At 49.0% G+C, this 11,449-nt stretch overlaps 1 protein-coding gene across 1 annotated transcript in view; it reads right to left on the bottom strand.

Moving 5' to 3' along the window:
• The window catches only part of LOC308160968 (thrombospondin-type laminin G domain and EAR repeat-containing protein-like), a gene marked incomplete at both ends in the record, with an annotated part of 35,948 nt that overhangs the window by 23,112 nt on the left and 1,387 nt on the right, over positions 1–11,449 (bottom strand). The gene's annotated exons all lie outside the window — the stretch shown is intronic.

Genomic DNA, 11,449 nt, shown 5'->3' with positions numbered 1-11,449 from the left:
GTCTCTCTGTCTCTCTCTCTCTCTCTCTCAATTCAATTTCAATTTCAAAGGGCTTTATTGGCATGGGAAACATACATTTACATTGCCAAAGCATGTGAAGTGTGAAGATAAAAAACAAAAACAAAAAGAATGTAATGTACATACTAGAATAAATATATAGATTACATACTATATTAAAAATCAAATAAATAGATTACAAATAGATTACATACTAGAATAAATAAATGAAATAAAACTTATGGTGGTTTTAGCCCATTTGATTGCCTTTTTCTATCACAGCAGCTAACAAATCTTGCTGCTGTGTTTGCACATTGCTGTACCTCACCCAGCAGATATGGTAGCCTTTCGACATTGGTCAAGTCCTCAAAGTCTCCCTGGATGTTGGTGATCAGTGGGATGTATGTGTCCCTGATGTCCTTGTACAGCTGGCAGGTAGTTAAGAAGTGCAGCTCTGTTTCCACCTGGTTTTGTGTGCAGTGGGTGCACAGTCTGTCTGGTCTGGGGAGCCAGGTCTGCCTGTGGCGGCCTTTCTCGGTGGCCAGGTTGTGTTCACTGAGTCTGTACATAGTCAAGGATTTCCTTAGCTTTGGATCTGTCACAGTACTCAGGTATTCTGCCACTGTTTTTTCTGTTTAGGGCCAAATAGCATTCCAATTTGCTCTGGTTTTTGGTTGATTCTTGCCAATGTGTCAGGTAATTTTCTTTTTGTTTTCTTATAATTTGGTTTAGTCTAATAGGTGGCTCTGCTTGTGACTGTGAGAGTCCCAGAACTAGCTGGCTGAGGGGGGCATCTCCCTAGAGTCTCTCTGTGGGTAAGGGCTTTGTTGTGGAGCGTGTCAGGGTGACTTTCTTTTAGGTGGTTGTAAAATGTAAACGCTCTCTTTTTAATTTTTATAATTAGTGGGTATCGTCCTAATTCTGCTCTGCATGCGTTATTTGGTGTTTTGCGTTGGATACGAAGAATGGATTTGCAGAACTCTGCATGCAGAGTCTCAATTTGGTGTTTGTCCCATTTTGCAAAATCTTGGTTGGCAGGTGGACCCCAGACCTCGCAACCATAGAGGGAAATGGGTTCTATAACGGAGTCCAATAATTTGAGCCAGATTTGAATAGGGATGTCTAACTTGATGTTCCTTTTGATGGGGTAAAAAGCCCTCCTTGCCTTATCTCTCAGGTCGTTCACAGCTTTGTTGAAGCTACCTGTGGTGCTGATGTTTAGGCCGAGGTAGGTATAATTCTTTGTATGTTCTAGGGCAATTGTATCTAGGAAGAATTTGAATTTGTGGTGCTGGAGGCTGGATCTTTTTTGGAAAATCATAATTTTCGTCTTAGTGAGATTCACCGTCAAGGCCCAGGTCTGGGAGAATTGGTATAGAAGGTCGAGGTGCTGTTGTAGCCCTTCTTTGGTTGGGGACAGCAGCACCAGGTCGTCAGCAAACTGTCTCTGTCTCTGTCTCCATCGACCCAGGTGCAACTAATTGTCTACCTAAATACACCTGGGCCTGTGCTGTCACCTCACCACCTGACAATCAATTACCAATAAAACACTAATAATTCTATAACCAAAAAACATAAAAAAACGAAACATATAAAATAAACATTAATAATGAAATATGAATATAACTCAAAACATTAAACACAAATCATCCAAAATAATTGTAACCCGCCGTGGGTGGGGTCATTAACACTAGAACAGCCGTGGGTGGGGTCATTAACACTAGAACAGACGTGGGTGGGGTCATTAACACTAGAACAGACGTGGGTGGGGTCATTAACACTAGAACAGCCATGGGTGGGGACATTAACACTAGAACAGCCATGGGTGGGGTCATTAACACTAGAACAGCCGTGGGTGGGGTCATTAACACTAGATCAGCCATGGGTTGGGTCATTAACACTAGAACAGCCATGGGTGGGGTCATTAACACTAGAACAGCCATGGGTGGGGTCATTAACACTAGAACAGCCATGTTATATCTTTGCACTCGATCAAATTTCAGGGCCCTCCTTTCATGACTTGTCCGAGATATGTGCGTTCTACCACCCAGTATCCTTACATTCTCTAAATCACATCAGGATAAGCTACCATAAAGATATTTAGCAGTTTTTCTGTGTAGGAAGCAGGCTAATTTACAAGACGCGCAGCGCTCTCTCTCTCTCTCTCTCTCTCTCTCTCTCTCTCTCTCTCTCTCTCTCTCTCTCTCTCTCTCTCTCTCTCTCTCTCTCTCTCTCTCTCTCTCTCTCTCTCTCTCTCTCTCTCTCAACAAACAAACAAAGAAACAAACATCCAAACTAGCGGTCGGTTTCAGAGACGAGGCTTAAGGACTAAATCACACTTTCAATGTTAAAATCTCAACTGATGCTCTATGTAGTCTAGGATTAGGCTTAATAGAACTTGTCTGGGACACCGGCTATAACTGGATATGTTACACAGCATCTTAAACATAAATACCGGTAAACACGTTTTCACAACCATCCTGGGGTTACCGTGGTGATGGGGGTTCCCAATGTTTCTCACTCTCTTTTGCTCCATCATTTGTTGACTCATATCGTCTGCGCTGTTCGCCTCCAAACAGGGATTACCTGGGTCTTATCAGGCAGTCATTATAGGATAAAAGAGCTGGCTGCTGTGTGGGAGGCGGTTAAGGAACTGTCCATCCAGAGGCTCTGGAAGCTTCTGTGCGGGGGTGGTGGCTGAAACAACCCCTTTCATTTCTGTTTTCTTTTTGACGACGGAGAGATAAAGAAAAAAGAGAGAGAGAGAGAGGGCAGAGAGGCTTTAATGTCAGCGGTCGGTGGGGGGGACGACGACGTGATAGGACACCCGGGGGGGGGGGGATGGCATCAGTGTTTCCCAGAGGCCGACAGAACGTGGCCCCTGAGGCTCAGGTGTGACGATGTGCTGGACAGATACCTGTGTATGCAGGACCCATCCTTCTGTTCTAGAGCAGGACCCATCCTTCTGTTCCAGAGGCAGGACCCATCCTTCTGTTCTAGAGCAGGACCCATCCTTCTGTTCCAGAGGCAGGACCCATCCTTCTGTTCCAGAGGCAGGACCCATCCTTCTGTTCCAGAGCAGGACCCATCCTTCTGTTCCAGAGGCAGGACCCATCCTTCTGTTCCAGAGGCAGGACCCATCCTTCTGTTCTAGAGCAGGAACCATCCTTCTGTTCTAGAGCAGGACCCATCCTTCTGTTCCAGAGGCAGGACCCATCCTTCTGTTCTAGAGCAGGACCCATCCTTCTGTTCTAGAGCAGGACCCATCCTTCTGTTCTACTGTAGAGCAGGACCCATCCTTCTGTTCTAGAGCAGGACCCATCCTTCTGTTCCAGAGGCAGGACCCATCCTTCTGTTCTAGAGCAGGACCCATCCTTCTGTTCCAGAGGCAGGACCCATCCTTCTGTTCTAGAGCAGGACCCATCCTTCTGTTCCAGAGGCAGGACCCATCCTTCTGTTCCAGAGGCAGGACCCATCCTTCTGTTCCAGAGCAGGACCCATCCTTCTGTTCCAGAGGCAGGACCCATCCTTCTGTTCCAGAGGCAGGACCCATCCTTCTGTTCTAGAGCAGGACCCATCCTTCTGTTCTAGAGGCAGGACCCATCCTTCTGTTCTAGAGCAGGACCCATCCTTCTGTTCCAGAGGCAGGACCCATCCTTCTGTTCCAGAGCAGGACCCATCCTTCTGTTCTAGAGCAGGACCCATCCTTCTGTTCTAGAGCAGGACCCATCCTTCTGTTCTAGAACAGGAACCATCCTTCTGTTCTAGAGCAGGACCCATCCTTCTGTTCCAGAGGCAGGACCCATCCTTCTGTTCTAGAGCAGGACCCATCCTTCTGTTCTAGAGCAGGACCCATCCTTCTGTTCCAGAGGCAGGACCCATCCTTCTGTTCTAGAGGCAGGACCCATCCTTCTGTTCTAGAGCAGGACCCATCCTTCTGTTCCAGAGGCAGGACCCATCCTTCTGTTCCAGAGGCAGGACCCATCCTTCTGTTCCAGAGGCAGGACCCATCCTTCTGTTCTAGAGCAGGACCCATCCTTCTGTTCCAGAGGCAGGACCCATCCTTCTGTTCCAGAGGCAGGAACCATCCTTCTGTTCTAGAGCAGGACCCATCCTTCTGTTCCAGAGCAGGACCCATCCTTCTGTTCTAGAGCAGGACCCATCCTTCTGTTCCAGAGGCAGGACCCATCCTTCTGTTCTAGAGCAGGACCCATCCTTCTGTTCCAGAGCAGGACCCATCCTTCTGTTCTAGAGCAGGACCCATCCTTCTGTTCCAGAGGCAGGACCCATCCTTCTGTTCTAGAGCAGGACCCATCCTTCTGTTCCAGAGGCAGGACCCATCCTTCTGTTCTAGAGCAGGACCCATCCTTCTGTTCCAGAGGCAGGACCCATCCTTCTGTTCTAGAACAGAACCCATCCTTCTGTTCTAGAGCAGGACCCATCCTTCTGTTCCAGAGGCAGGAACCATCCTTCTGTTCTAGAGCAGGACCCATCCTTCTGTTCCAGAGCAGGACCCATCCTTCTGTTCCAGAGGCAGGACCCATCCTTCTGTTCTAGAGCAGGACCCATCCTTCTGTTCTAGAGCAGGACCCATCCTTCTGTTCTAGAGCAGGACCCATCCTTCTGTTCCAGAGGCAGGACCCATCCTTCTGTTCTAGAGCAGGACCCATCCTTCTGTTCTAGAGCAGGACCCATCCTTCTGTTCCAGAGGCAGGACCCATCCTTCTGTTCCAGAGGCAGGACCCATCCTTCTGTTCCAGAGGCAGGACCCATCCTTCTGTTCTAGAGCAGGACCCATCCTTCTGTTCCAGAGGCAGGACCCATCCTTCTGTTCCAGAGGCAGGACCCATCCTTCTGTTCTAGAGCAGGACCCATCCTTCTGTTCCAGAGGCAGGACCCATCCTTCTGTTCTAGAGCAGGACCCATCCTTCTGTTCCAGAGGCAGGACCCACCCTTCTGTTCTAGAGCAGGACCCATCCTTCTGTTCTAGAGCAGGACCCATCCTTCTGTTCTAGAGCAGGACCCATCCTTCTGTTCCAGAGGCAGGACCCATCCTTCTGTTCCAGAGGCAGGACCCATCCTTCTGTTCTAGAGCAGGACCCATCCTTCTGTTCTACTGTAGAGCAGGACCCATCCTTCTGTTCTAGAGCAGGACCCATCCTTCTGTTCCAGAGCAGGACCCATCCTTCTGTTCCAGAGGCAGGACCCATCCTTCTGTTCCAGAGGCAGGACCCATCCTTCTGTTCTAGAGCAGGACCCATCCTTCTGTTCTAGAGGCAGGACCCATCCTTCTGTTCCAGAGGCAGGACCCATCCTTCTGTTCCAGAGGCAGGACCCATCCTTCTGTTCTAGAGCAGGAACCATCCTTCTGTTCTAGAGCAGGACCCATCCTTCTGTTCCAGAGCAGGACCCATCCTTCTGTTCTAGAGCAGGACCCATCCTTCTGTTCTAGAGCAGGACCCATCCTTCTGTTCCAGAGGCAGGACCCATCCTTCTGTTCCAGAGGCAGGACCCATCCTTCTGTTCCAGAGGCAGGAACCATCCTTCTGTTCCAGAGGCAGGACCCATCCTTCTGTTCCAGAGGCAGGACCCATCCTTCTGTTCTAGAGCAGGACCCATCCTTCTGTTCTAGAGCAGGACCCATCCTTCTGTTCTAGAGCAGGACCCATCCTTCTGTTCTAGAGCAGGACCCATCCTTCTGTTCTAGAGCAGGACCCATCCTTCTGTTCTAGAGCAGGACCCATCCTTCTGTTCCAGAGGCAGGACCCATCCTTCTGTTCTAGAGCAGGACCCATCCTTCTGTTCCAGAGGCAGGACCCATCCTTCTGTTCCAGAGGCAGGACCCATCCTTCTGTTCTAGAGCAGGACCCATCCTTCTGTTCCAGAGGCAGGACCCATCCTTCTGTTCCAGAGGCAGGAACCATCCTTCTGTTCCAGAGGCAGGACCCATCCTTCTGTTCCAGAGGCAGGACCCATCCTTCTGTTCCAGAGCAGGACCCATCCTTCTGTTCCAGAGCAGGACCCATCCTTCTGTTCTAGAGCAGGACCCATCCTTCTGTTCCAGAGCAGGACCCATCCTTCTGTTCTAGAGCAGGACCCATCCTTCTGTTCTAGAGCAGGACCCATCCTTCTGTTCTAGAGCAGGACCCATCCTTCTGTTCCAGAGGCAGGACCCATCCTTCTGTTCCAGAGGCAGGACCCATCCTTCTGTTCTAGAGCAGGACCCATCCTTCTGTTCTAGAGCAGGACCCATCCTTCTGTTCTAGAGCAGGACCCATCCTTCTGTTCTAGAGCAGGACCCATCCTTCTGTTCCAGAGGCAGGACCCATCCTTCTGTTCTAGAGCAGGACCCATCCTTCTGTTCCAGAGGCAGGACCCATCCTTCTGTTCTAGAGCAGGACCCATCCTTCTGTTCCAGAGGCAGGACCCATCCTTCTGTTCCAGAGGCAGGACCCATCCTTCTGTTCCAGAGGCAGGACCCATCCTTCTGTTCTAGAGCAGGACCCATCCTTCTGTTCCAGAGGCAGGACCCATCCTTCTGTTCTAGAGCAGGAACCATCCTTCTGTTCTAGAGCAGGACCCATCCTTCTGTTCTAGAGCAGGAACCATCCTTCTGTTCTAGACCAGGACCCATCCTTCTGTTCCAGAGCAGGAACCATCCTTCTGTTCTAGAGCAGGACCCATCCTTCTGTTCTAGAGCAGGAACCATCCTTCTGTTCCAGAGGCAGGAACCATCCTTCTGTTCTAGAGCAGGACCCATCCTTCTGTTCCAGAGGCAGGACCCATCCTTCTGTTCCAGAGGCAGGACCCATCCTTCTGTTCCAGAGGCAGGAACCATCCTTCTGTTCTAGAGCAGGACCCATCCTTCTGTTCCAGAGGCAGGACCCATCCTTCTGTTCTAGAGCAGGACCCATCCTTCTGTTCTAGAGCAGGACCCATCCTTCTGTTCTAGAGCAGGACCCATCCTTCTGTTCTAGAGCAGGAACCATCCTTCTGTTCTAGACCAGGACCCATCCTTCTGTTCCAGAGGCAGGAACCATCCTTCTGTTCCAGAGGCAGGACCCATCCTTCTGTTCTAGAGCAGGACCCATCCTTCTGTTCTAGAGCAGGACCCATCCTTCTGTTCCAGAGGCAGGAACCATCCTTCTGTTCTAGAGCAGGACCCATCCTTCTGTTCCAGAGGCAGGACCCATCCTTCTGTTCTAGAGCAGGACCCATCCTTCTGTTCCAGAGGCAGGACCCATCCTTCTGTTCTAGAGCAGGACCCATCCTTCTGTTCTAGAGCAGGAACCATCCTTCTGTTCTAAAGGCAGGACCCATCCTTCTGTTCCAGAGGCAGGAACCATCCTTCTGTTCTAGAGCAGGAACCATCCTTCTGTTCTAGAGCAGGACCCATCCTTCTGTTCCAGAGGCAGGACCCATCCTTCTGTTCTAGAGCAGGACCCATCCTTCTGTTCCAGAGGCAGGACCCATCCTTCTGTTCCAGGACCAGGACCCATCCTTCTGTTCTAGAGCAGGACCCATCCTTCTGTTCCAGAGGCAGGACCCATCCTTCTGTTCTAGAGCAGGACCCATCCTTCTGTTCCAGAGGCAGGACCCATCCTTCTGTTCCAGGACCAGGACCCATCCTTCTGTTGCTCAGTCTCTCTTCCACTCAACATTCTTCCACCTGGGTTCTTGTGAGGTCTCTTTCTCCGTGGGTTTTGGGCCACCTGTTTTTACACTACATACACACACCCCTCACACATACAACACACATACACACACCCCTCACACATACAACACACATACAACACACATCCATACACCCCTCACACATACAACATACAACACACATACACACACCCCTCACACATACACACACCCCTTACACATACAACACACATACAACACACATACACACACCCCTCACACATACACACACCCCTCACACATACAACACACATACACACACCCCTCACACATACACACACCCCTCACACATACAACACACATACAACACACCCCTCACACATACAACACACATACACACACCCCTCACACATACAACACACATACACACACCCCTCACACATACACACACCCTTCACACATACAACACACATACACACACCCCTCACACATACAACACACATACACACACCCCTCACACATACACACACCCCTCACACATACAACACACATACAACACACATACAACACACCCCTCACACATACAACACACATACACACACCCCTCACACATTCAACACACATACATACAACACACATTTTACACTCATTCACTCATGTCACACTACTGATTCTTATCCATATTCTTATACACACGTTATTTAGTTTAATTTGGTTTATGAGTATAATCAAAGTAAATAAACAAAGTAAATAAACATGAATGACTGACTGAGGTACAGGGTGGGAGCTGGTTGTTGTTGTTGTGGTCTGTCTGACTTCGCTGTGTCGTGCTGTCCTGTCTGTCTGTCTGTCTGCCTGTCTGTCTGTCTGTCTGCCTGTCTGCCTGTCTGCCTGTCTGTCTGTCTGCCTGCCCTGAGCTGGTTGTTGTTGTGGTGTGTATGACAGCTCTGTGTCGTGCTGTCCTGTCTGTCTGCCTACCTGTCTGTCTGTCTGCCTACCTACCTACCTGTCTGTCTGTCTGTCTGTCTGTCTGTCTGTCTGCCTGCCTGCCCTGAGCTGGTTGTTGTTGTGGTGTGTATGACAGCTGTGTCTGTCTGTCTGTCTGTCTGTCTGCCTGCCTGTCTGTCTGTCTGCCAGGTCTGTGTCGTGCTGTCCTGTCTGTCTGTCTGCCTGCCTGTCTGTCTGCCAGCTCTGTGTCGTGCGGTCCCAGCTGAGCAGGGCCAGTCTCAGCAGGCCGGCCGGGGGTGACGATGCCATGCCGTCTCTAATGGAGTCTAAAGACTCTGAGGTAATAGCTGGGGGGGGCAGCACGCCCTGTAATCACCCAGGGAGGCAGAAGTCTGCCCCAGTCATTACCCCGGGACTGCCCCCCCCCCCGCACCGCCACCAACCCAGGCGCACCCTCTCATTAAGTGCTGGCTCAACCAATCACGGCTCGCCCTGCTTGACCTCTCTGACCCCTGATCCAAAGGCTCTCTCTCTCTCTCTCTCTCTCTCTCTCTCTGGTCAGTCCTGTCACGTTACTAGGACCAGTGTTGCCAGATTGGGCGTATTCCCGCCCGATTGGGCTACTTATGATCACACTGTGCGGCTTTTTGACTTAGGTCTTTGGTTAGGCTGGAAAACAATCCCACCTGGCAACATTGACTAGGACACAGGCCGTTCCGCAGCTCCTGGGCGACAGACAGGGTTTGTTAGGGACGGGGTCTGCTGACGAACACGCTGCATTCACACAGCATGTTGAAGTGACACAATTCTGATTTTTTTTGCTCACGTTTTTTTCTCATGTGGCACAGATGGGATATGTAACATGCAGGGGTAAGCAGTAAACAAGCACATTGACTCTGATGTTCTCAGATCCCATTCAGGCCTCATTCTCAATCAGATACGAATCTGATGTGTTATTTAGGGGGTGTTCTCACTAGAACATTAGGGGGTGTTCTCACTAGAACATTAGGGGGTGTTCTCACTAGAACATTAGGGGGTGTTCTCACTAGAACATTAGGGTGTGTTCTCACTAGAACATTAGGGGGTGTTCTCACTAGAACATTTGCTTCACTTGAAACGGAGTTTAGGATAAAGTTCGCTTTGCTCTGCGTCGTTTGGAGCTGTGAGAACGCGCATTCGAAGTAACTCCCGGAGCAAATAGCTGTCGGATGCTCCGCTTGAAAAGGGTGGTTTCGCTTCGGTTACAAACGACGCATCCATCACTTTGCTTCGCTTTGCATTTGGTGAGAACGCTGCTCGAGGCAGTCCATAGGAAAACAACAGCGCACGCGTGTTGATCTGGATAAGAGCGGGACAAACGGGCAATTCTAAATTTTTCTGACCAATCAACTACCACGTCTGTTGCTTCGATTGCGTATGTTACTTCATTTACATGAAGCGCTGTGAGAACGCAAATCAGAGAAATTATTTATGCAACAATGTTGCGAACTCATCCACTTGGTCCTGGACATGATTCGGACCTTCATGTGAGAACATGACCGTAGACTACGGTCTGAGCAGGCAGGTCATATAAGGCAAAATTATGATTTGCACGTCATTGAAAATACGACGGTCGTATTTTGAGGACGTTTGACGCGAGTTTCACTCACTTCAACAGTGAAGTGCTCTTTCTTCTCCGCCTTAAACTGTGCGCAATATTTTGCCGACCTCTAAACATGAAAGAGTAGGTGTAAGCAGGCGTTAAAAAAAATAGTTTAAGGGGACAAAATCGGAACTAGGCATTACGACCTGCGGTGTAAATGCAGCCTTAATGACCTTAACATTGTTTAGTTTAGTTTAGTTTATTAGTTTATTATATCGAGGACAATCCAAATACATGAACCATATAAAATCCAGTAAAAAAGGCAGCGTTAGCCTAGTCGGCTAATTTTCAGCTGAAGTCCCCGGCCAGTTGCAACATGGCATCCTGAAAAGTAACGTCATTAGTTCAAATAAAACATTTCAATATTCTAAGAACACGTGGCTGAGACAAGGTACCCCAACATCACACTTGACAAAAAAACACGTAAGCAAGCTGAGGTGATTGAAGGGGCTACAACAAACACCACATACACACTTATGGGGGCAGCGACATTTTCAAGCACATAGAAGCCACAGGACAATTACAGGCCACACAACATTAAGCACTTACAAACAGCAATACATTAAACAAACCAAAACATACAAAAAAGGCATTATGGAGAGACAGCACAGAGAGGGATTAATGTGAGGACAAGTATAGTTCTGTGTCAGCCAGGCTTTCATGTGTGTTGTGAAGGTGGAGTAAGTATGTATGTCTTTGAGTTGGTTGGGTAGTGAGTTCCAGTTTTCTATTGCTATCACTGAGAAGGATTGCTTACTGAAGGTGCTTTTCCTGAATGGAACTATAAGGTCGCCACGAGAGGTGCTTCTGGTGGGCCGTAAGCTGTGGTCACGCTGGTTTATGAAAGAGTTAAGCGGGGGGAGCTTTGTTATGCAGAATTTTATGGATGAGACAGATGTTTTTGTATTTGATGGTGTCTCCCCAGCTAATGTATTTACATTTGTCTAGGATGGTACAGTAGTGTGTGCTGTTGGGCTTCTGGTCCATGACCTTAAGGGTCCGCTTGTATAGGGTGGCTAATGGCTGTATGCATGGCCCCAACTTGTCAAACAATATGTGAGGTGCGACATAATTGATGCGTCCATATATAGTTGTGTTAATGATGATGTTGAACATAATCTGGTGATGTTGTTGTTGTTGTTTTGGGATAAATCACATCACAAGCAGACACATTTAGTCTATGAGGAATTCCTTCCTCTGTTTTTATTTTCGTTCAAATCATTGAAGAAG

The sequence above is a fragment of the Nansenia antarctica genome (assembly GCF_963989245.1).
Source record: "Nansenia antarctica genome assembly, chromosome: 6".
NCBI lineage: Eukaryota > Metazoa > Chordata > Actinopteri > Argentiniformes > Microstomatidae > Nansenia > Nansenia antarctica.
Note: the sequence above shows the minus strand (reverse complement) of the source record. Positions and strands in the feature narration are given on the sequence as shown.